At 35.4% G+C, this 25,679-nt stretch overlaps 1 long non-coding RNA gene across 1 annotated transcript in view; it reads right to left on the reverse strand.

Annotated features, from left to right (window-relative positions):
• The window catches only part of LOC139041779 (uncharacterized), a 144,544-nt gene that overhangs the window by 94,837 nt on the left and 24,028 nt on the right, over positions 1-25,679 (reverse strand). Inside the window, exon 2 of the long non-coding RNA XR_011497665.1 lies at positions 25,255-25,422. This is a non-coding gene — a long non-coding RNA (uncharacterized lncRNA). The remainder of the gene's footprint in view (positions 1-25,254; positions 25,423-25,679) is intronic.

A 25,679-nucleotide genomic window follows, 5' to 3' on the forward strand; every position in this document is an offset into this window, starting at 1 on the left:
GTGTACCTTTAAATTCTTATTCTACGGAATTAAGTCCTTGTTAAATTCTTCTGAGGTGGGAAGTACTCCCAGAGAGTGTTTTTTCCTACTTGAGTTTACAAACAAATATGATTCTTTGTCTTTCACACGCTGGATTTCCTTCCTTCCCTCCTTTCTTCCTTCTTTCTTTTCTATCATAATATGTTTTCATACTTGTCATGCAATTATGAGTAAAACTAGGGTTGGGAATGAATTTATGTTAGAAAATTCGAAATAATACTGACTAGCTAGATTTTTTTTTAAACTACCTCTATTAAGATTTCACTTCATTGGTAGGGTCCTATTCCCGAGGGGAAGGGCGACATACTCAAGTGCCACACCACTTCTGATTTTACCGTGGATCTATTGAAAATGCAAAGCCTGATGGCTTTTCCCACCTCTTCTTGGATCTTCAGATTCTATTGTATGTTAACAGACTTCTGTTCATATTCTCTCCCTGTCTCTCTTTCTTTTTCTTTCCCTCTCTCCCTCTGTGTCTTTCTCTCTCTCTTTCTCAATCCTCCTGCTGCTTATCTACATATTCATTCTAAACTGTGGCTCATTAGTGATAATTTATGGGATTTTTTTGGATTCATTATGTTCCTCTTTACTACTTTGAATTTGGATGGCGGGCTTAGACACTCCATGAAGACCTTCCAGAATGGTATGAGATTTTCTTTAACTTTCATGTTTCTACAGTTATGGCATGAATTTGAAGCCCTTTCCTTGCTTGGTTGCTGTTGGTGAATTTTTGGTGTGTATCCTAGTTTTGTGTGTGTGTATCTATTTCATTGGATATTAGCTTTAGGACTTTGGTAATCCAGTTTCACTCTGCCATCTTTTAACAAATTATTTTTACCAAGATGTTTCCTAAGTAGTATAAAATCACTACATTAAGAATTTCTGTGAGTCTTGAAAATCTATAAATTCATTCTTGAAAATCTACAAGTCCAACAAAATTAAAATTTAGAATACCAATTTAATGTTATGAATGATGTTTTATTCTGAAATGATATTGCTGCTCAAAATGTGAACATAGTGCTGACTGCCTCATCGTGGGTTCTTTGATTTTTGGTAAGCTGATACTGTCTGGGTCTGGGAGATGGCTCAATTCTATTACTCCTTTTTTCCATTAGAAATATGGCCTTTCTTTGATGTGAACTTACGTACTAAGTGCCCTCCCCCTTATTGTTCATTATTTTACAAGTTTGGTGTCACAGCAACTGTGAACACTTAACTCATTTGGCCCTATTTGATTCTAATGTGGGCTAGGATAAGAGTTAAGGGAATTATTTTTTAATTTCATTGAAATGGAAACACAACACTCCAGAAATTGTATACACTTCTCACATACTACAGAAATTGGGCACCAGTAATTTTGTTTGTCTCTGTACCTCTAAAATTATGTAAGTGAAGGTACCAAGGCAGGTTGATCAATAGACCGTTCATCTGAATTGGGATGCACAGAGCAGTGCTCCGGCGACTTCATACCTTCCATTTGCAAGTATGTGCTATACAAGTCAAGTGCTGATGATGAAAAGAAAAGAAAATTAGCTATAAATTGAAACTCAGCTCCACATAGGAGTTTAAGACTTTTGTATCCTGAAGCAGATTCTAAGGCATTTCGATTTACAACTTGTACTTTCTTTTTTAAGTCCTGGATCCTTTAAATTTGTGATCTCAGTATTTTCATTTTCAGATCTGTATAATCAGCAACATCTTTGCTCTGTAAGGGGAAAGTAAAATCCCATTGCACTAGTGTCATTTTTGATGTAGTTCCTTAAAAAAAAAAAAAAAGAGCAAGCATCAAGGACTAAATTACGCTATTGTTGAGCCTCTAATTTTTCTATGAATGAACTGTAAGGTAAGCAAAGGGTGAGGGGAATGTGTCGTATGCTATTTTTCCAGAGGACTGTGTCTTAACAACAGATCAGAAGTCACCTTTAAATGCTGACTACAAAGAAACCTCCAGTTGCTTATTCTACAGAGGCAATTTTTGCTTTCTTTTTGCTGAGCTGCCAAAAGGAGAATATCTAAAAACAATTATTTCTGCCAGTTGAGTAATTAATGATGGCCTTACCAAATGACAATTTTATTGAATGGCATTAGACAAGATGAATTAGATTTTTATTAAATGGCATTTCGATGTTTCAAGGACTCTATGAGTGCCTCATGAAGAGTGTCCATACTAAATTGGGGAAAACTGTTTTTACTTTTCATGTTGACGATAAGCGTATGACAAATACAATTACTTTTCTATCAAAATCAACAAGTTAATATATATTATCTTACTTTACTATTACTTATTTCACATCTAAAATTATTACAGACTGCAAATTAGTGGATGTTCGTTCTTGTTGCTGGACCTAAACCAGTTGTTCCTAAACTTTTTATGTCTTATAACTCTTTTAGGGAGCTCTGTCCTTACTCTTTCCACCACTTCCCTTGTGTCCATCAAATTGGCACCAACAATAGAAAATATAAGCGTTTTTTTTCTCAGCACACTGATTGGTCTGGTTCCTTGCTTCTACCACTCTTCCCTACTCACTGCAGATGCTTGAAAAGAAATGAACACTGGGACCAATAAGTGTCTCAAAGGGGGCTAAGAGACAGTAGATCCATAACGTTAATAAACTGCTGCTACTTTAGCAAAACATGTGCCAGGTTCTAGAAATCAGCTTCTGCCTTTTTCTCTCTGAGATCCCATATCCCCTACCCTGGGAACTGGCTCCCTGACTGTCCTAACCTAGTAATCTCTTCGTGCTGGGACACTGCAGGGCTCAGTGCTGGACGATTGCGTTGTTCTCCCAGTGATCTCGCTGAGTCCCATGTGTTTAAAATACCATGTCTTTGAAATTAGTATGCTGACAACCTCAAACTGTAGAGCTACAGCCCAGAGCTCCATCCAAATTCCAGTCTATTTATAGCTTCCACAGGCTACTTAACATCTCTCCTTGGATGTCTAATAGACCTTTAAAAACTTAAAATCATTAAAAATAAACTCCCAATTTTCCCTGACAAATCTGTGCCACTTGCTGATTTTCACATCTCAGTTAATGGAAAATGGTAACAATAATGATTTAATAAATTACAATTTCAATGGCACATTCAGTTTCTTTCTTTCTCTTACACCACACATTCAGTGTGTGAGGAAGTCGTGCCAGCTCTGTCTTCAAAATATATATACAATCCAACCATTTTTCACCACATCCACTAATACTGCTCCGGTTTGGGTCTCCATCTTATTTCCCCTGGAATGCTGCAATAATTTCATAATTGATTTATTTTTTTCAGTTCATGCCCTCCCTACCACAATGTATACTCAATCCAGCAGCCAGAATGATCCATTTGAAACGTAAGCCAGAAAATGTCACTTTTCTACTTCCTAATGTGTGATAGCTCAACATTTTACTCCAAATAAGTCACTAAAGTCCAATTTGATTGACTCTCTTCTGTGACCATTTTGCTTTTATCTCCCACTCCCTCCACATGAGTCACTCTCAAGTCTTACTTTTTCTTAAACCCAGAAAGATTGTTGCCATCTTGTGGTTTCCTTTATCTGGAATACTAACCTCCCAAATATCCTCTGGGCTCTCTTGCTCCCTCCTGTCCTTCAAATGCTCCTTTATCATCTTTCCCACGACACCTCCCATGATCTCGCAATATAGTGCTGCATGCTCTTCCCATTCTCTCCCACAACACCCTATTCTCTTTTACTCTGCTTTACTTTTTTTTTTAAATCCATCTTCTGATATACAACACATTTTACTTACTTCTTATAATTTGTATTTATTTTCTACATATCCTGCTCGAATTTAAGCTCCTTGAAGGCAATGAAATTTGTTTGTTTTGGTTACTGTGCAGCGTTATCATTTTTCATCAATCAGCATATTCTCTAGATAGGGCATTCTGACCAGCTAGGTTTCCTTCTTTCACCTGAAAGTGAGTTTGCCTCTAGGTGTAGATTCAATTGACCCAATTAATAGGATTAAGTATCACATGAGAGCCCTTGCTGGCCTGAACTTTCTCATAACCCACTTACCTCCAAACTCCCATTCTAATATTTAAGACATCTCAGTGTCATAAAAAGGAATGGAGAAGTTTGTATATCTAATATTATTAATCATATCATTACTTCTCTTAGTGTTTGAATACCCTTTTGGTAATGGTGTAGCTTTCAATATGTGGTTATGTTTTATGCTAATTTTGCATTGAGAATTTTACAGCAACATTCATGTGCATGACCCTTATACAAAAGAATCTTACTATTGAAGGTTTTATTTTAACTTTCATCTCTGTAGTTTTACTACTATAAGTGTATTTACTTTTTTGACAAAACATTTAAAAAAATTAATGATGAGCTCAGGCTGCCTATACAGAGAGATATTTAACGAAATGGGTAGGAGCTGAAAATCATATCCTATTCTAGATTACACTAATGATGTACTTAAAAAAATTTTTTTCTTGAAAACCTGGGATTTCAAAGCACCCTTCACAATATTGCATAAGGCTACTTGGTAGGTAGAACTTCCACAGAGTTGGAAACTTTAGAAACCCTAACATTGTACTAAGTTTAGTTTTAGAGTGTTAAAATTTATGCTTACTATTTACTAAGAAGTAGCCTTAATCTTTCATAAAATAAAAGGCTATGGAGTTGTATCATTGTACTGTAAAAACTAAATGAGGCATTATCTTTGAAATCAATGTGTGACCCATCTGCCATAGCCCTAAAGATATGAGAATCAATGTGATAGAATGTTGGTTTCCAGCTTTTTTCCAACCGACACAGTCATTGGACGTCAGGGACGATAACATATCCCACCAGCTATGGTGGCTCACATTAGGCTGGTATAAAGGAAAGACAGGCTGCATGTTTGTGCCCATTTTCATTTTCTAGCTATAACACTATCCCTGGAAGTCTGACCCTCTGTAACCCCTTAACGGTTGAGAAGGAGGGCTATAGAATTTTGAGGAGGAAAAACATAAAAGTTAGCTGATGAGAGTGACTTTATGTCCCTTTTCTACTTTGATTGGAAAAATGAGGTAGGAAAAAGATATTAATCCCATTTTACAGGGGAGGAAATATATCTGGAAAGAGGAAATGGCCCAATGTTGCTGAGCTGGTAATAACTAGAGCCATGACATAGAACTAATATCCAATTCTTTTGACTTACAACCCAAGGCTCTCTCTATTCTGCCATAAAATTAGAAAGTTGGACTAGATGATTTCTCAAGTCTCCCCGTGCTAAAAAGCCATGATTCTCTCATTCTAGTCATGGAGAGATAGAGGATGCGTGGTTTGAAATGATGGGTAAATATTGATAGTGGTAAGAATAAGAGGAATTTTCACATTTTCATGTGACCCAAATTGTGTAGTTTCTACTCAAAGAGAGTTGTTTGTACTTCTGTGTCTATCACACATGTCATTCAATCATAATTCTTCACAGCTACTGACAAACATCTAGATAAAGACTTTCATTAGGGGCCGGCCCGGTGGCACAGCAGTTAAGTGCATATGTTCCACTTCAGTGGCCCGGGGTTGACCGGTTCGGATCCTGGGTGCAGACATGGCACCGCTTGGCAAGCCATGCTGTGGTAGGCGTCCCACATATAAAGTAGAGGAAGATGGGCACAGATGTTAGCTCAGGGCCGGTCTTCCTCAGCAAAAAGAGGAGGATTGGCAGCAGTTAGCTCAGAGCTAATCTTCCTCAAAAAAAAAAAGCTTTCATTAGTTTTGCTTCTTTTTTTCTGGAGATATTAAATTTAAATTTAAATTCTAAAGAACAGTTTCTGAATGAAAATCCAATTGTTTATAGTAGGATTTTCAGTCAAGATTGGACTACTCATTACCCTTTTTGTTTCATGACACTGATTTTTCCCTCCATAGGCTGACTGTCTTAAATGTATATCACTAGCTAAGAGGGTAATAAGCAAACAAACAATCATCAAAGTCAGGGTGAATCCATTGCCTTTGCTCTCAAAACAATACTAGTATTCTCTCAATGATGCATTTATAGATCAATTTTTAAAGATCATACTCTAAAGATCAGATGGTGGAACTCACCATGTTATAGATAAATGAAAAGATCATTCACTGGTCAGTGAGGCTGAGTATCAGTCCCAGCCCTGGTATCTAGGTTTTCTGACTTCTAGATGAATTTAGTGTCTAGATTACCATTGTGACTGCTTTTCTTAACATATGAAGGGAAATATTTAGTGTTCACAGTGATTCATTTGCTAAGTAATTGCAATATACTCCTCTATAAGAAAGCTTATCAACAACATTGGCAATATTATACCCCCTTTGGATTAATTAAGAAATCTACACGTCTTAGTCAATTGACTCATGACTAAGTGGATACAAAAAAAGAAGACAACACCAAGCACCATTAATTTTCCCTTTTTCTTCTCCGGGACTTGCTCACTTAAAGAAAATATTTAACTTCAGTTAAAAAGCAAAATAAAAGAAAATAAAAATCTTTCATGGCCATATGTTAAATAAGCACGTATTTTCTTTGAACCCAAGAAGAATGTTTTATTCATTGTTTCAACGTTCTAAGTACAAGCCAATTGAGTGAGGGTAGCACTAGCCTATCGTGGCTATTAGCCAAACACTGTGTAGTTTAATATACACACAGCCTGCTTTATATTTCAAAGGAAGTTGAGGTTTTATTTGGATTAGACATTTTCATATCCTTTTTCCCATCAATATTAAATAGATAATCTTTTTTCCATTCTATATTTTAAATTCTTAATTGCTTTTATCATCTTCACATGTTAAGAGAAAGTTGACATGTATCCCCACTGTATTTCCAGAGTCCTTTTATCTATTGAAACTCAATGAAGTTTTCTTTGGCTAAAGAATCTGGTAATTATACTTGTGATAAAATAAATGGAAAGATACATCTATATCTATGAATAGGAAAAATACAATTGCATGTACTCTGTAACATAGAACAGGAAATAGATTGCTTATTTAAAATTTACTGGTAAAAAATATGATTTTTAGGGAACTGCTTGTCATATTATAAACACTCAACAAAATGTTAACTATTCTGTTTATGTGTCTGTGTTCCCAACCAGCCAAGTTTTCAAACCCATTAATTTGCAAGGAATTTTACTAGGTAGATTTCAGTTTCATTTTCCTCATTTCCTGTGATCACTACAAAAGGGACAGCTCACGAAACACAAAAATCTTAGGGTCCCTAAAAGGCTTAGAAATTTCATTACATAGACAACTGAAAAATACTGCCTGTTCCCAAAGAATTTTGACCACTACCCACTCAGACTGATAATTTCAGCTTCGTACTGTTTCATTCATCTTCTGGCTGTAGCAGAGCTAGCGTACTTGGGTCTGTTTCCTTGATACGGTTTAAACTTTAGGAGATCAATGTGCATATGGTGTATTTTTGCATACCACAAAATGTAGTACAACTCTTGATAGATTTTTTGGCACGTGAAATAATGTGTGCATTGAACTAAAGGAGTTCAGAACAAGTCTCCTCAAGAGATGCCACTTTGGCATGAGGATTATTTTGAGCTAAAGATAATCAAGACCCAGCAAACTCAGGAAAAACTCTTTAATTCCCCTTAACTGCCTAAATTTACGTTGGAAAGGGGACTTGTACTGGGAAGAAAGCTATTATTAGAGATAACTTTTTACCTAAGAAACTTATCTGCATAACAGGGCAACCTTTGTTTCTAAACATCTCCTCTGCCTTCCTGAGAATGGCCTTCCTCCCCTTTGCATCCCCCCACCTCCACACCTTTCCTTATCTCAAGATGTTATACAAGCATCAAGTACCTGGCTGTCTTTTGAGTCTTCATGTCTTTATGGGGCTCTCATTTATATGTAGTTAAATTTATTTTTCTCTTGTTCATTTGTCTTATTTCATTTTGATAGTTAGACCAGCCACAAATCCTATAAGGATAGAAGAAAATTTTTTCCTTCCCTACAGAACTTACTGGCTTTTTAAAAATACATTTTAGTGAGGAAGATTGGCCCTGAGCTAACATCTGTTGCCAATCCTCCTCTTTTTTCTCTCTCCCCAAAGTCCCAGTACATAGTTGTAGGTCATTCTAGTTCTTTGATGTGGCACACCACCACAGCATGGCTTGATGAGCAGTGCATAGGTCTGTGCCCAGGATCTGAACCAGTGAACCCTGGGCTGCCAAAGAGGAGCACACGAACTTAACCACTCAGCCATGGGGCTGGCCCCAGAACTTAATGACTTTTAAATGAAGATTTACAACTAATTGTTTTCTAAATAGCAAATTAGTACAGACTTGTCTCGTTTAGTTTTGTTTTTCTTTCCTTCAGTGTTGAAAAATTTCCAGTAGCACATACAAATATCAGTAAGTGAAGTGTAGGTTGTTCTGGGCCTTGCTAATAAATAAGGCTTTCTCTCTGAAAGTTTTCATTTCACTAGCAATAGCAACCGCCATTTCATATTTGTCTTCAATATACAATGTCTTCCCTCAGTATAGTGTACTAAGCTGGTAAAAGTGCACATCTTCAACTCCTACCACTCATAAGACAAAGAATAAATGTGAGATAAAATAATGAAAAAATAAGTACTTAACAAAAGTTAAAAAAAGGAGAAAAAATATTAAACTACCAAGGAACAAAAATGAGAAGACATCAAGGCAGAGTAGATGCCATCTATCAGGAACCATGAGTGAAGGATGTCAAACGCCAATCTAGTGTTTGGGACCAGGTCTTTAGTGTTTATAGGGACAGAAGGCAGAGACTTGAGCAAAATTAGAGTTAGCGTACTGTCATTAAGCTTCTATACAAAACAAGCTCCTTCAGATTGAGCCCTGATGGCCGAGTGGTTAAAATTCATTGTTCTCAGCTTTGCCAGCCTGGGTTCGGTTCCTGGACATGATATCATACCACCTGTCTGTCAGTAGCCATGCTGTGGCAGTGGCTTACATAGAGGAACTAGAAGGACTGACAACTAGGATAGACAACTATATACTGGGGCTTTGGGGAGGAGAAAAAGGGGAAGATTGGCAGTATATGTTAGCTCCTGGTGAATCTTTCCCAGCAAAAACAAAAAACAATAAAACTAACATAAAATAAAAAACAGCTCCTTGAAAAACTGCCCAATAAATGAAAAGATGATCAGTACATTTCCATTTTTCAGCCCAGGGAAGCCACCAGGAATGTTACTGTCTACTCAGAGCAGATACATGAAGGAGAGGGTGGGAGTGAGGATTAAAAATCACAGAGCTATATCATGAGCTGAGGTCATATCCAAATTCACACTCACAAGATGTAGGACCAACCAAAAAAGATAGTGTTAATTTACTTAGTATTAAAATACTAGTTATTATTAAATTATTATTAAAAATATATCACTGTGGTCCCATTAGAGGTAAACAATCCAAGACCTGAGGAATCTCTCTCTCCCACCAATAGGCACACGTACAACATAGCTGGGGAAAAAGCTCACAATAAAAACTATATATCACTTGAGGAAACGCAACTTGGTTATTCACTTGGATGTTTCATCTTTTGAATGTTCACCACTTGTTTTGCTTCTCATAATCAAAGGCCTCAAAGATTTTTGTTAATGGTGGACAAATTCGAATATCTACCTTGGTGAATGGAGTTGAACAAAATTTACAAAGTGCATTCCTGCTAAGTCACAACTGCTAAATTTTCCTTTTCCTTTATGATAATAATTAAAGGCATGAGAGGGAGCAGAATATGTGACCCCAAGATATGCCACTTCGGCATGCGGATCATTTTGAACTGAAGGCAATCAAGACCTGGCAGATTCCAGGAAAACTTTCACCTCTTCCTTAAACACTTAAAAGAATTTAGATAGGGGGTCTGCTATGACCAGAGATAACCCTCTATCTGAATGCTCTATCTGTATGGCAGGGCAAACATCTAATTACCAAACATCTGCTCTTCTTATTGTCCGGTGAGTTACCCTCCGCCCTTTTGAAGGCCCAGGCCCCTGCATTCCTAGCACATAAGCCTCAATTGCCCAACTTGTCCTTGAGTCTCATGTTTTCATGGGGCTCCTATATGTACATAATTACATTTGTTTCTCTTCTGTTAATCTGTCTTATATCAATTTAATTAATAGACCAGCCAAAAGAACCTATAAGGGTATAGGAAAAATTTTTCTTCCTCAAAGGCATCATTAATTTAAATGATGCCTTACCTCATTCCCAAAGCAGACATGATGTAAATATAGTGATCTCTAGGGCATTGTTTTCATATTTTATCAGAGACTTTAAAGAACTTAAAAGGATTTTTACAATTGACACATGACTGTATTTTATTTTATTTTTTAAAGTTTCAGTGCATGGTTGTGTATCCTAGTTGTCTTTTTTTATTTGTTTGTTTATTTATTGTATTTTTTTTACTGTATTTTGAATACTATACTTTTGTGTTTTTTTGAGGAAGGTTAGCCCTAAGCTAACATCTTCCACCAGTCCTCCTCATTTTGCTGAGGAAGATTGGCCCTGAGCTAACATCTGTGCCCATCTTCCTCTATTTTATATGTGGGATGCCTACCACAACATGACTTGACAAGCAGTGCATAGGTCCACACCCAGGATCCAAACCAGCAAACTCTGGGCCATCAAAGTGGAATGTGCAAACTTAACTGCTGTGCCACGGGGCTGGCCCCAACACTATATTTTTTAACTAAATAAAACACTCTTTGGAATTGATCTTCTCTATTGAAATGACTGCACTAAGAATGTACGTATTTAGATTCCACACGTAAATGAATTTCACTTAGCGTAATGCCCTCCAGGTTCATCCATGTTGTTGCCAATGGCAGGATTTCCTTCTTTTTGAAGGCTGAATAATATTCCATTATATACCACATATATCACATTTTCTTGATCCATTCATTTGCCGATGGACACATAGGTTTCTTTACCTTGGCTATTGTGAATGATGCTGCAGTGAACATGAGAGCACAGATATCTCTTTGAGATAATGGTTTTGTTTCTTTTGGATATGTACTCAGAAGTAGGATTGCCAGGTCACGTGGTAATTCTATTTTTAATTTCTTGAGGAAACTCCATACTGTTTTCTATAGTGTCTGTACCAGTTTACATTGCCACTAACAGTGTACAAGGGTTCTCTTTTTTCCACATCTTTGCCAGCATTTGTTTATCTCTTGTCTTTATGATAATAGACTTCCTAACAGCTGTGAGGCGATATCTCATTGTGGTTTTGATTTGCATTTCCCTGATGACCGGTGATGTTGGGCACATTTCCATGTACCTGTTGATCATTTACAGGTCTTCTTTGGAAAAAGGTCTATTCAAGTCCTTTGCCCATTTTTTAATTTGGTTATTATTATTATGATTATTATTATTTGCTATTGAGTTGCATGAGTTCCTATATACGTATTTATTCTGGTGATGCTACCATCATTCCATGTATTTTTGGAATCCTGTTCTATTATTGACTTCAGAGAATGTTATCACCTTACTTGAGAAAATCAATTATATAATGGTGGGTCAAAGGACAAGATTCTCGTTTTATTCATCAAAGATTTGTTGTTCTTCTTATTGCTTGTTTATTTCTTTTTCCTCCAGATCTGCTTAGCCATTAATTATACCTATTTTAGAGTTGGTTATTTTAATTAAAGACATGTGGCTTTATGTATCAGGAAGATAACATATTTGCTATGATTTCAATTAGGAATCTCCTACAAATCTGTCATAAATCTGACTCAGTTCCATTTGTATGTTTCTAGCCTGCTCAAGGGTAATATGTGAAGCAAGTCAATATCATGCGTGTAATTGACTGACTGCTGTTAATTTGAAATATGTGAATTTGAGAATTGCCATTATATGTATTCATTAATGTGCCATCCTTCACTAGCAGTGATCAAGCTCCTGGCACATCACTAATAGGATATTTGCTTTGTCTTGTTTTTTAGTGGTCATGATGAATTTGGGCTGATTCATTCCACACACTGCTGTCTATTTTCTCCTGTGACTAATGGGCCACATCTGGGATGGCAGGCTTATAGACATTATCCTCTACCTTAATGGAAGACAAAAAAAATGGCAACAAAATCTATAATGTTTTCTTCATTTACTGGAGCCAAAGAAATATGAATTTATTATGAAACTATTATCTAGTCAAAAATTTAGGGATTCTCTGGATAACTTTTTAACCAAAACAAAAATTAAATTTGCATGAACTTTACTGGCATTCTGGATACACTATTAGTAGCACCAAAGTAACATGTAATTAACAATGTCAAATTAAAATGCCAATTAAATAAGGGATAATGTAGAAAAAATATCAGTTTCACAAAATGTAATGTATTTGTATTGGTTGCGAAGCTATTGTCCGTCAGCTTCAGCACTCTGGTCTTTCACTCTTCTACAGTCTTTTTGTAAGCTGGGGCTTCGGTTCTCTTTTTATCAAGAGAGACATACGAGGGAAAATGTATGATAGGAAAAGAAGAGAAGGGACTTTCTCTTGTTGCGGCCCTCCCAGCAAAGAAATGTCCTTTCATCCCAGCAACTATTCATTCCAGTCCTCTGATTAATTGGGTACTCTGAGAACCAGCTTCAGCCAACTCTCACAGCCGGCTAGAACCCAGACACTGATCTGTGTCTAGAAGCGGCCTCCTCCTCTAAGATTCTGGATTCTAACATCCCCTTCATTTCACCAACTGGATGAGTAGCATCTCCTTCCTGCTGTTATTACCACTTTGTTATTTCAATGTCTTTTTTTCTTTTTTAATCCTCCAAACATCTGGTTTAATCAATCTCTTATAATAGTAAATTCTGTCTGTTGAAAGTGATAATGATGAGTTTTTATTTTCCTGAAACTTCTGATAGACTATCATAAGAGAAAGTTAACTTTCCTGGAGATTGGCCTGTTTTAATTGAAAAAATGAGTAAAATTTTTCAATCCGTAGTCTACCTTTGAAATATCAATCAACAGTTAACTCTATTGTCTGTCTATGCCAATTACTTTCTTCTTTTGCTACAAGATTAAAGAAAAAAAACAACTTGAGTCATATATAAAGTGTGAGAGCTTGAACGACTATGGTGGGCATCTGCTTCTGGTTTTGACGTTGTTTTTGTTTTTGGTCTTGTCTGTGACCTTTGGGTAAATTATCCACCCTCCCCGCGAAAGACACATAGCAAGTCACATGATTCTGGTTTGCCACTCACAACCACCTCTCCCCTGACTTCACATTGGATTCTTCAGATTCCCTCCCCAAGAATATTGATCATGAGTGTAGAACCAGCAGTAATTTGGGTTGAATCATCCAGTGACAATGTCTAAGAGAGATGATGTGTGCATTTTAGCTTTTAATATCCATAGTTACTGTCCACAAGCCTGATTCTTTAACTGTTTCTTCTATCCTGAGAGCTACCAAATATTCTTTGTTTGTTAAGTAGATAATGATTGTTTCCTTAATATATACAGCAGTTCTGCTTATATATCGCTTTTTAGATGTCTGCTTTCCCATGTACATTTCTCAGCTACATTCTTTGATTGATAAGACAAAGATGTCATTTTCTCCAATTTTTAAAACATACAATTAAGAAATCATATTGCTCTAATATTTTCATGCAGTGACATAATACTTTTATGAAATATAGTTTTAATATAAACTTTAAGATATAATTGGTGCTCTATAATTGTTTAAGTATAGTGTTAATTCTATTTAGGAAGCTGGCTTAGATAACATTTTTGAAGCTTATTTAAGAATAACAAAATGCATTATGTAGAACCAAAGTTAAAATTTTGCCTTAAGTTTTCTTACTTTATTGATACGCAGAGAATTTACTGGTGTCCCACTAACTTTATTTGTTTGTTTACATATTCATTCAATAAATACTTATTGAGTTTGTCCCATATGCTAGGCCCTGTGGTATGTATTAGGGATGAAGAGTTAAAAAGAATTCTGTCATCAAGGAGCTTCCATTTTAGTGGCAGAGGTGGACAATTACAGCAGTGTTATGCAGCATGATAAAATCTGTTGCAGTGGTAGGCACGGGATACTATAAAGACACAGGTGAATGGCATGTAGTCAGCCTAAGAAGGAAGAAAAAGTTTATAAGATGTGATAGGAGAATAAGAAAAAAAAAGAAAGAAAAATTAACCCAAAGAAAAGGAAGGAAATTTCTGAACCTTTACTTTTTCAGAACAAAGAATTTGTGAGGGAAATAAGTGAGATTGGGCAATGAAGCAGGATCCATTGATCCTTGCATGCCAAGTGAAACTTCGTTTTTTGCTTAGCATCCTGCTGAAGAATGGAACTACTATTAAATTATGATTAAATTAATCAAAGACCATCTAGATCTATTTTTTTGCCTATCGTGGTGCCAGATAAATGATTTATAATAATTCCTCCTTTGATTAAAAAGTATTCAACCAATAACAATTAGCAGTAATTTATACATTGTAAATGCAGTACTAAATAGCCTTCCTCCTAAAATTTCACTAAGGTCATGATCCTTGAATATAAATTTCTTCGGCAACCAGTCGTAATTCTAGACGTATGGAATTCAATTGATAAGTAATTGAGGGTATATATCATTAGAAATGTAAATAATTATTTATATTTAAAATGCTACAGGATGTGGTGAGTAGTCGCAATTCAGGTATGTGTAATATGGGATATTCATTTCATTTTATTTTATTGTGGTAACTGCTACCAACATGTTTTATCGAGTCTCAAAAGCATTTAGCAATTGGAAACTTGCCAATAAAAATATCTTGCCAATAATAATATCCTACTTTAACCCTGTAATCATTCAAACACTTCTAGTTTAAAATTAAGTCTTAAAGGCTGAAGTTTGTAATGGGTTTTGTTCTCAGTTAAACGTTGCTTCCACAGGAATCCATGCCCTTCTCACTAAGCATTCTGAGTGGTGGTAGAGGTTATTCTCAAGCCAATGGATTGTCCTAATCGTCATTTACTATGTTTAAGCTTCAATAATGAGTACTAAGCCTTTTTAGTGTTTTTTAAACGCCAGTTCTAAGCTAGCTCTCTCTTTGTGTCTCTCTCTCTCATCTCTATCTCTTTCTCTATCTTTGTATCTCTATCTCTTGTATATTCCTTTGCCAGACAAGTGTTGGCTTCACCCAGTGTTAGTTTTTAGCAGTAGCTAGAGAAGGATCCTTCTTTGTTTTCATCAAGTACGAGTAAAACCACTTGCTTATTTTTACCAAAATCCTGGAGAAACTTTTTCCCTGGTCTCTTATTGGCCAAATAGTTTAAAACCTATCAAATTGGAAACAAATTACTAGTAAAGATAATAGACTCAGGCTGCAATAATTGATTTAGGCTAATCATCTAAGGGGAAAGAGATAGTGGGTTTCAAACACAATATTCGCTATAAACAAATAACATTTCATTTAAATGAAGCTCACCTGCTCAGAATTAGAGTAATGATAACACTTGTTTATTGCACACTCCATCATTAGCCTATGAATTACCCAGTTATGATGTGTATATGGATGGATGGATGGACAGATAGATAGGGACAGAGGGAAAGAGAATCAGACACAGAGAGAGAGAGAGACAGCCACACAGACAGAAAGATAAGAGGGAAGAGAAGAGAAAAAAAGAGAGAAAAAGAATATTTTTAGTTTGAAAATAAAAGGAAGAAATGTTTCATGAATTTAGAATAACTTAGAACTTAAAAGTTTAGGCTCTAACTCTGGGACCTAGGGCAAGATATTTACATACTAATAATAGAAGCTAATTCAAAGAGTTCTTGTGAGAATTGAATGAGATAATTCATTTAAAACCATAATCCATTATCTCACCACCCAGACTTAATCACGGTATATTATTTGTGGTCTTCTAGTTTCTCTACTCCCAGACATATATAGTGAAAACTAAGTTTCCTTTTGGTGCGCTAGTTCTCAGAGCATACTGTTAGAAAAGGTGCAAAAATGTAATGAATGATTTGGGCATATGTGAAAACCCAAGTCATCTCAGTTCTTGGCTACAATAGCTTCCCCAAATCCATTTTTTATTGTTGTGCATTATTGCCCTCTATCTTTCTCTTTTGTGTTTGCTTTGCACCCTTCCTGTTTTTCTCCTCTTTCAGTTCTCAGTAACTCTCTAACTGCCCAAGGTCCCACTTATCCGGAGTACTCTGCTCTCAAAGAAAGCGCCCTACTTTGGCATCATTCTGTTACTCTGTTCCTGTTAGCCTAGCAGAGAGAGAGAATTAGTGTCTGCGTGTGTTTGTTTTGGAGCAGAGAGCTACATTTCCAAGTGTTTGTAAGGCACAATTGAAAGGACACCTTCAAACATTGTTGGTGATAGAGTTAATTGGTTCAAACTTGCAGAAAGCTATTTGTTAATATGCATCAAAAATGTTTATTCATTTACTAATTCAATGAATATTTAAAGAACACCTGTCATATGCCAAGAAATGTCCTAAATGTGGTTAGATAGGTGAGAACACAAGTGACAAAACCCCTGCCTTCAACAACTGACAGTGCACTGAAGGCGAAACAAAATAACAACAATAAAAGAAAGGTGTCAGAGTCTGAGTGGTAATAAGGGCTGTCAAGAAAAATAAAACAGCACAAAGGGAAAGAGAATGTTAGGGTAGAGAGTGCCATGTTACAAATGGTGGTCACTGAGGGCATCTCAGGTAAGTGTCACATGAGCAGAGACCTGAAAGAAGAGAGGGAAGGGAGCATGTTGCTATGTTGGGGAAGAGCAATATAGAGACAGAGAACAGCGTTTAAAAAGCACCTAGAGAAGGATCATGCTTGACACGTTTGATATAAAGCAAGGGGGCCAATGTGGAAGGCACAGAATAGGTCAGGAGAGAAGACAAAATAGAGAAGTAGAATAGTCAGATCAAGTAGGGCTTGATAAGACACGGCAAGCACTTTTATTCAGTGAAATGGACAGTCATTAATATATTTTGAACAGGAGAGACGTGACGTGACTTACATTTTAACAATATCCTTCTGATTGCCACGTGGATAATGCGGGAGGGGAGAGGTGGAACAGTCCATTTGGGACATGATGATGGTCTAACATGGTTGCAGTGACACAAGTATTAAGAAGTAGGTGTATTTTGGGCACATTTCACAGAAAGATCAATCGGATATGCCAGTGGAATGGATATACAATTTCAGGGACTATGAGAATCCTAAAATGATTCAAGTTTTTTATTTTGCTCAGCAACCAGAAGAACAGAAGTGCCACTAACTGAAATGAGGATGAAACTTAGAGGACAATTTTTCCAAAGTAAAATCCAGAGGATATTTTTTTTCTCTTTTGGTCATTTTAAGTTTTACATCTTATTACGGTTGGAGACATCTTTTAGTTGGACCTATAACTTCAGATTTTAGGAGAGAGGCCTGAATTAGAGCATCAGAGTCAAGAGTCTACCATAGAAAGTATTTAAAGTCAGAAGAAGGGAGAGATTATCTAGGGAGTAAGTTTAGAGAGATTTTGAAAACCTCTCACATTCTTTGAATGAGGAATTCCACTTTTAAGGAGTTATCCCAAGGTTATCACCACACGTTCAAACTAAGATTCCTCTACAAGAATATCATCACAAGATGTTTGTTATACTAAAAACAGTAAGCCAATTTTTAACAATTTTTTATGCATTGATTTTGGCAAAGATATAAGATTAAATTAATAGCCTTGTTTACAAATAGTGTGCAATGCCGTTCACATATATATGAGTCTCTATACACATGCAGATCTATTGGAAATGCATGACTATTCTTACCTTTCTAAGAAACTGGCAAAATATTACACAGAATTGAGTTTTAAACATTATGTATTTAAATAGTTTACGTTCATTTTACATTGGATAATTGCTCTCAATTTCACTTTAATATTAAGCTGATTCATGATACAGATATGCTCAAAGCTGTTCCCAGAAAGACTTCAGCTTTTACTCTCAGATATCTCTTTTTTTGTTTTTTACTGAAATACTAATACCTCACTCCGAGGGAGAACACAAATATTTTCATGGTCTAAACCCTTGAATTTTAAACAATGGTAAGTTATTTTGAAAGTGAGACTCCTTAAGTATTCACAGAGGTGGACACTTTTCAAACACCTCAGCCTATTCTGTGCGATATCATCAGAGAAGAGTGGGCTTTTTTGAGGAAGAACCTATTGATAACAAGTAATCCAAATATAAAAGAAAACGTATTATTTATCTGATCTGCTACTTGTGGAAACCTAAAGAAAGGTAGACATAAAAGTCACCAAAGAAGGGGCATCGTAAGCTTGGAGAATAATACTGAATATTTGGTAACTCTTAATGTTACACATACTAATGTAGATTTGATTTTCTCTATTTCTAGTTGATGGGCCAAATTATGATCTCAGATGTAAGTTAGATATTTTTTTCTATAATGAAACTGAGGGAAATGGTGACTTGGGTGATCCCTACAAATGAAACTATCTAACACACATGCTATATTAAGTCTAAAAGAATTTATAACTTGTGTTAGCAAGCACCTTACTTTGATACTGCACTTCTCTTAGAGAGCTCAGCGTGCCTCCTATCTTGGGATAGAAACAATAAATGATTTTTGTGGATAAAAAAAGTGAAGCCCACCTGAATTGCTAATGCTAAAACTAATGCTTTATTGTCCAGACCTATGCATTTATTCTACCTTTTTCCCCCGCAAGCACAAGTCTGGAGATGGTGAAGAATAGATTTTCGTCTTTAATAAAATCAATGAACACTTCAGAATCTAGAGTATTAGTGGCTTAAGATCAGGAGCCACTTGGGGACTCAAGTTTCATATTTTATAGCATAGAAAAGTGAGACACTTGAAAAATTTACAGTTCATTTCTTATTACTTTAAAATAAATGTGGAAAAAGTCCTACTCTACCCACATACAAATGCTTTCTGTAATCTGACAGTTTGGAAAATTGCTTTATAAAATGAGCTTTTACAATATGCTACTTTCTCTGATAACTTTATGTCGTTTTCCAAATGTGTTTAGCCTTGCGCACGTCTCCTAAAGAAGCTGTCGCATAGATATCCCTTGTATAAATCTAAATAATGAACAAAGACTCATACGGGCAACTTCGTAAAACTTTCTGTTAAAGTTGTAAGATTTCTCTGCATAATCCCTCCAAATCAGCCCAGCACCATTGTCAAATAAGTTATTCTGCAATTAAGAAGAAAATATTTTTTAAGTACTCACACTAACCGAATAATCGATAATACATAATAATGACTTAGTGTAAATCTATAAGCACGATCAGTCTCTCACTTTTTAGTGAATATTTTTTATTTCTTCTGCTACTAGTTTATCAGAAGAAGTAACAAAGTTGATTGACATAATTTGTGACTATTTATCTCTTCTACAACTCTTGGAGTGATATATATCAACATGCTCACAAGACCAATAAATAAAAGAACTGGAGGAGTAAGACTAAAATGTGCTAACTTCTGTCTTTATAACAACCAGACAATCAGGATAAAGAACCGAGCAGGTAAACGGACAACAAAATAAGCCATCTTCATAGACCTTGTCTCCATCAAGTCAATTCCCTTCAGACTCTGATCCATTGAACTTAAAATTAGCAAGTGGAGTATTGAAGAAACTCCCCAAGAAAACGTTGGTATAAAAACATCAAATTGTATACTTTAATTAGACTATAATTTTTCTTTGAGGGGGAATACTGTCATCTTTGCCAAAGAAGGAAGCATTTTTATGCCAAAGTTAATATGACAATCCTGAAATTTGAACTTATCCATTTAGTGGCAAGCTTGCAGGAAGTGACAGACTCAAACATCTTGCTGCTTAACTTTAATATGTCTATAATATTTGGGCAAAATTCTCATTATTTCTTTTATGAATTTGAAAAAGCACTTATTTATTTTTATGTTTTGGAAGTTGAAATGTGTTCCCTGAATGTGAGAAATCCCTTTTACTTCACCATATGCCATCTTGTCTTTTTGACACTCCGAGCCTGGAAATATCTCAAATATGCAGACTTCTGATTTCCAAATTATCTACTGCCAAGAAGGGAAGTGGGTATCTGAAACTCAGCCACAGACCTTGGCAAATTTCATATTCTGAATAAAACTTTCACTTTAAAATTGTGCTGAAAAGTTGAAAGGGATGTTTTATGTCTAATTTGTGTTCTATTCTTATTGCAGGATTGAATGAAAATTATTATGGGCTAGTTTAAAAGCCTTTTTTTTTCCCTCTCCTTGGGCAGTTTGGAAGGATTCAGAAGCGAATTAAAGTTTCTATTCTTTTGCATTTAAATTTGATAATGTAAAGAGTGACAAATTCCTGCTAACTGAGTAGAAATATTACTGAAGAAAGCACATCTTTGGGGACTTTTTAACAGTATATATGACTAGATTTTCAAAGGTATCTGAGCCAAAGTCTAGTCCATAAAGAGTCGCTTGTCCAGCAGTTATGAAACATCTGTGGTACACTATGGCACACCTCTAAACGGGAAAGCAAACATTGATTTTGCTATGTTATTTATTAAATTTTTGTGACTGAAAAGTGCTCTAATTGAAACCCAAAGAAATTAAGTCACATCAAATATTTTTCTACTAGCAAGTCTAGATTTAATCAGTTACAAATAATATTGTTCTACAGAATCAGACAGTTTGTAATTAAATGGAAGCAATAAAATATAGATTGAAAAAAATGAGTTTAGATAGTTCTATTCATTCAGGAGATAATTTAAGTATCATTTATTATGCATTTTTTAACTTAAAAAAGTTTTAAAACACAAAGAAACAAAAAAAAAGCTTTGAATTCTAGAAATGACAGGCTATGATAATTTAAATCCTTCTTGGTATAATAGCATAAAACATATAGCTGAGCTTATTGAAAATAAAGAAAAATTATCATCTGTCAAAAAATGGAGTAATAATTCATACTGCTTGGGCTATGAATTTTCTCAGCAATTTTGGGATTGAAAAGATGTAATTCTCACAGGGAGATGAGGAGTGAAGCCTTTGTACAGAATGATGTGTGATTTGGAATTGAGACTTCATACATAAAGCTGCACCCTGAAAGGATTGTATCTTCAGTAGAAAAGTAGACAAGGCAAAGACTGTTTTTAAGCACCAAACAATAATAAGTATTCATGTATTTTTCTGCCTAAAGACCAGGAGACAAGGGAGGGGAATGATTCCCTTGAGAATTCATTTTATCTTATAAACATCAGAGTTTAGAATTTATAATACATAATTTTTGGGAAATGTGTTAAAGAAAAGTTACCCAAAAAATAAATAAACCTTTGGACAGTGGTATGACTGGAATTCTTGGTAAAAGCAAACATGAAACCACTTTGGAAGCACATTAATACAGGATATCATAGATGAAATTAAATGTAACAATAATAACAATAAATGTAAATGGAGAAAATCTTGCCAATGCAAAGGCAATAATTCTGAGATGGATAGCAAAGCAAAATCTACAGATGCCATAAGTCAGAAAGAAGATGCAGGTATAGTTAGGTAATAATAAAATCTACATATATAGATAGAGAAAGAGCTAATACACTTACAATAAAATCCCACAAAATAAACTTTGAGAATATATTAGAAATAAAAATGGTTTCTAGCTAATAATAAAAGGAAAAATAAACCAGATGATATAAACATTCAGAATGTTTACATACCAAAGAACATAATCTCAAAATATATATACAATTGGATATACAATGTTGTATATAAAGATATATATACAATTCAATCTCAATTAAAACCTACTAAGATTTTTTTAGATGAAATACCCAGTAAAAATGAAGAGAATTTTGAAAAAATTTAAGAAAAAATAGAGGGGTTTGTACTACTAGATACCAAGGCACACAAAAATTTGAGAATAATTAAGACTAGGAGGTACTGACCCAGGATCAGAATGGAACAAAATAAGATTAAGAAACAAATTCCAGTATATACAAGCATTTAATCCATGACAGCAATGGCATTTCAAATCAGTGAGGAAAGGGCATTCTAATTTTTAAATGGCATCGGGATAATTTGGAAATAAATTGTTAAAAATGATCCTTTAGTCACACCATTTATTTAAAATATCCCAGATATATTTTTATAAATCAAAATGGGAGATCTTCTTGGTAACTATTGGAAAAAATAAAAATTCCTTCACTATTATCTTAAAAAGAGAGCAATCTCCTAAACATAAGAGAAATCTCAAAGCCATACAAAATAGAAAAGTTACCAGTGATACCATAAATAATATTTAATTGCAAGACTATAAAATGGAACAACTATATAATGCAATTTTAACCACTTAAATTTATAAAGTACTCCTAGAAAAGAGCTGGAGAAAAACTTTTAAATGGACAAAATGATATCACCTTGCCGTTATATTCACTTATATAACAAATATGTAATTATAATGTAAATAATTATATAAATGGATATAACGATAAGGAGATATAATTTTATCCCAAGAGAGTGGCAAATAATTTCAAATTAACTTTTCCTTATTGGTAGGGTGTGGAGAAGGAGATGCTTGCAAATAGTCTTGGTGCGAATGTATGTTCCCATCAATTGACCCACACAACCACCCACACACTGGACATGGGAGGAGCATCGTTAGTAAAAGTAAAAATGTGAAAATGGCCTAAATATCTATAACAGAACTTGTCAATGCCCTCTGATTGGCACACATTCAAATAATTAGCTTTTTCCAGAGGCACATACATCTTATTTAAGAAAGTTTATTTACTTAGTGGGAGGAATCTTTTTACAATGTATCGGTATATCAAATCATCACATTATACACTTTAAATATCTTTCAATTTTCTCAATAAAGCTAAAAGTAATGAAATAAATACATTATAAAAATAAATAACTTTCATTTACACATGGTAGAGACTAATTTCAGCTAGCTTAGACAAGTAAAGGAGAATGTTTCTGGGACGACAAGCTAGGAGTCCGTTGGCAGAAGTGCATCCTAGGACCATCAAGTACCAGACCAAAAACTTCAAAGGTATTGAGTTCAAAGTTACTTTTTTATTTCTATCTCCTTGCTTCTCTATACATGCTGGATTGCTAGTCAGCTTTCTCTATTCTTTACTTCATATAAAATAATATAGTTCTGAATTCACTTGCTATAATTTTAGATATCTACATAGATTAATTTGCTTTCCCAATGCCTAACTCCCAGAGGACAGAATTGCGTTGACTCAGTTCAGGCCAGATATCTACTGCTGGTCCTCTTAAAGACTCAGTGCATTCACCCCTGGAAATGGAAGGAGCCATTCCAAAAAAGTGGAGGGGGGGGAGTCGTTATGATTTTGGCATAAACCTCAAAAAGTACGTGGAAGAATGTGTGTATGTCGAGTCTGTGTGTGTGTAAAACTGAAAAAAGTTATTCCTGAGCTAGTGCCTGTGATAAATTAGGGGCCTTAAGGAGAAATGTAAAATTCTGCAGTAGCCATTGAAAGAAGGATGTAATATGTTAAAAGTTTGCTTGATGGCATTTATGGTCCAGGTTGAAGGGGCATTAAGATCAGAGTTTAAGTGACAAGAATGCCTTGTGTTACTATTTTTACCAGTAAGCCTGCTGTAGAAGTAAAGAATGTCAGTGAAGATGGTAAAGTTGATCTAAAGTTGGGTTTGATTGAAGATTTGGCAACAGCAATTGATGTGGAGAAAAAGAAGTCTGTGATAATACATCAAAGAAACTTGATTCAGCAGCAAAAGATAAATAATTAAAATAAGGCTCAGACTACGCAATGAGTGAAGAAGGACATGTCAATAGACTGTAGGTTTTAATGAGGTCAAAGTGCAAAGTTGAGAGTGTATGGGATTGAAAATCCTAGAAGGACAAGCGGTGGTGGACAGAGGGCTGGCAGTGGAAGCTAAGGTTTCAGAACGGAACGTCTCCCGTTGATGTCAAGGTTCATAGTGGCCTTGGCCTGCCTTGCTGAAACGCGGTGATTGGAACGTTCATAGGAATCAAGAAAGTCAGTGAACTTTGATGCCAGGTGATTAACTTTTTTTTTTTCTTCAACTTAGACATTAACCTTACTAATGATAGGACTTTATGTCTGTATTTTAAATGCTTGTAGAAGATAACACTGATAGTAAAAATTCTGATTCTGGAAGCCCATCCTTTAGACTTCAACTCTCTGTAATCTTTCACTTACATCCTTTGACCAACTGATATAATAGAGGTGAACAGCTGACGAGTGGACAGCTGTGTCAATGATTCTGATAATTAAATAGAATGAAACTCTAAAAACAAATGGAGTTTCAGATGTTTATGAAGCCTAGTTGAGAGGGAAAAGATTTAGAATAACACAAAGCATCATTCAAGAACACCTCTAATAAACCTTATCAATTACTTTAAAAAGTCTTAAAACTGCTCAGGCTCCAATTCTACTTAATAAACTCTGAAATCTTTAGTACACATACCAATTCATACATATCATTTACTTTCACTGTGGTCAAACTAAGAACATGATTTTTAACTCTTATTTTACGCAAGTTAAAAATAGCCATAAGTTAAAAAAAAAAAAGAGAGAGAGGCACACAGTTTCATAAGTAAGCTCAGCTCTGTGCTTATCTATCAACGAAAGAGGAACACACTGAAGTTTTGCTGTAAGTGGTCCTCTGGGGTCCATTCTGAGGTACTTTGTCATACAGGAAAAAGAAATAGGTTTTCCTCTGTTTCCAGTTATAACCTCTCTTAGATGGCCTCAAAAGATTTACCAAACTCTCTCTCAGTCAGTGTTTTAGTGATAGCCTAGCGTATCGGAATATTCTGGTTAACTTTAACCAGCATTTGGATAACCTTCAACTTCCCATGCAATCATCTTATGCTCATCAGCAGTATAATTCTTTTTTAGTACGTATAAACTGTAGCTTGCCCTAATGTGTTTGTTAACTTCATTTTTTTCCATAAAATAATGAAACCAACCATACCGGTGGTACCTTGTCCCCTTCATTTATTATATGCCATCCCTCTGCTGGTCCTCTTGACATAGTATTCATTCTGCTTCTTTTCTCTCTCAAAAATGTCCCATTTTGTGCTTTAAAAATCATATGGTTGCCATAGTTATTCACGTATATTTATTCTCTCTTTCCATGTCAGAGGCTGTCTTCCCCTTATACCCAATCTTTTCCTACCTATTTTCATCTATGTTTTGGTTACTCCTGCCACATATCAAAGCAGCCAAACGATATCAACAATTGGCTTAAAATATCAACTGTTCATTATTTTAAATAATTCTCTGGGTTGATCCTCAATTCTTTACCTTTTCATGGTGCTGGCTGAGGCAGTAGGAGAGCCCTGGAGGGTCGAAGATGACCTTACTCACATGGCTGGCATTTGGCGCTGGCTGCTGGGTGGGAGCTCAGCCGGAACTGTTGTCTGGGTCCTCAGTTCTCCTCAGATTCAACAGCAGGGGAAATACACTTCATTTCTACGAAGGGAAGATCATATTGAGGAAGAACACATGGGATGACAGATTGTTGCAGTCATCTTTGGGAACATAATTTACCAGGACCTGCTTAATCAGTGTGGTAGGCAGAATTCTAAGATCACTCTAAAACTTCTGGCCCCCCAGTACACACACCCTGTATGATCCCCTCTCCTCAAGTGTGGGTGGGACTTGTGAATAACATAACATAGTCAATCCCCTGATTAGATTGCATTATAAGGCAAAGGTAATATGATAGT

This window comes from Equus asinus, chromosome 24 (assembly GCF_041296235.1).
Source record: "Equus asinus isolate D_3611 breed Donkey chromosome 24, EquAss-T2T_v2, whole genome shotgun sequence".
Classification (NCBI taxonomy): Eukaryota; Metazoa; Chordata; class Mammalia; order Perissodactyla; family Equidae; genus Equus; species Equus asinus.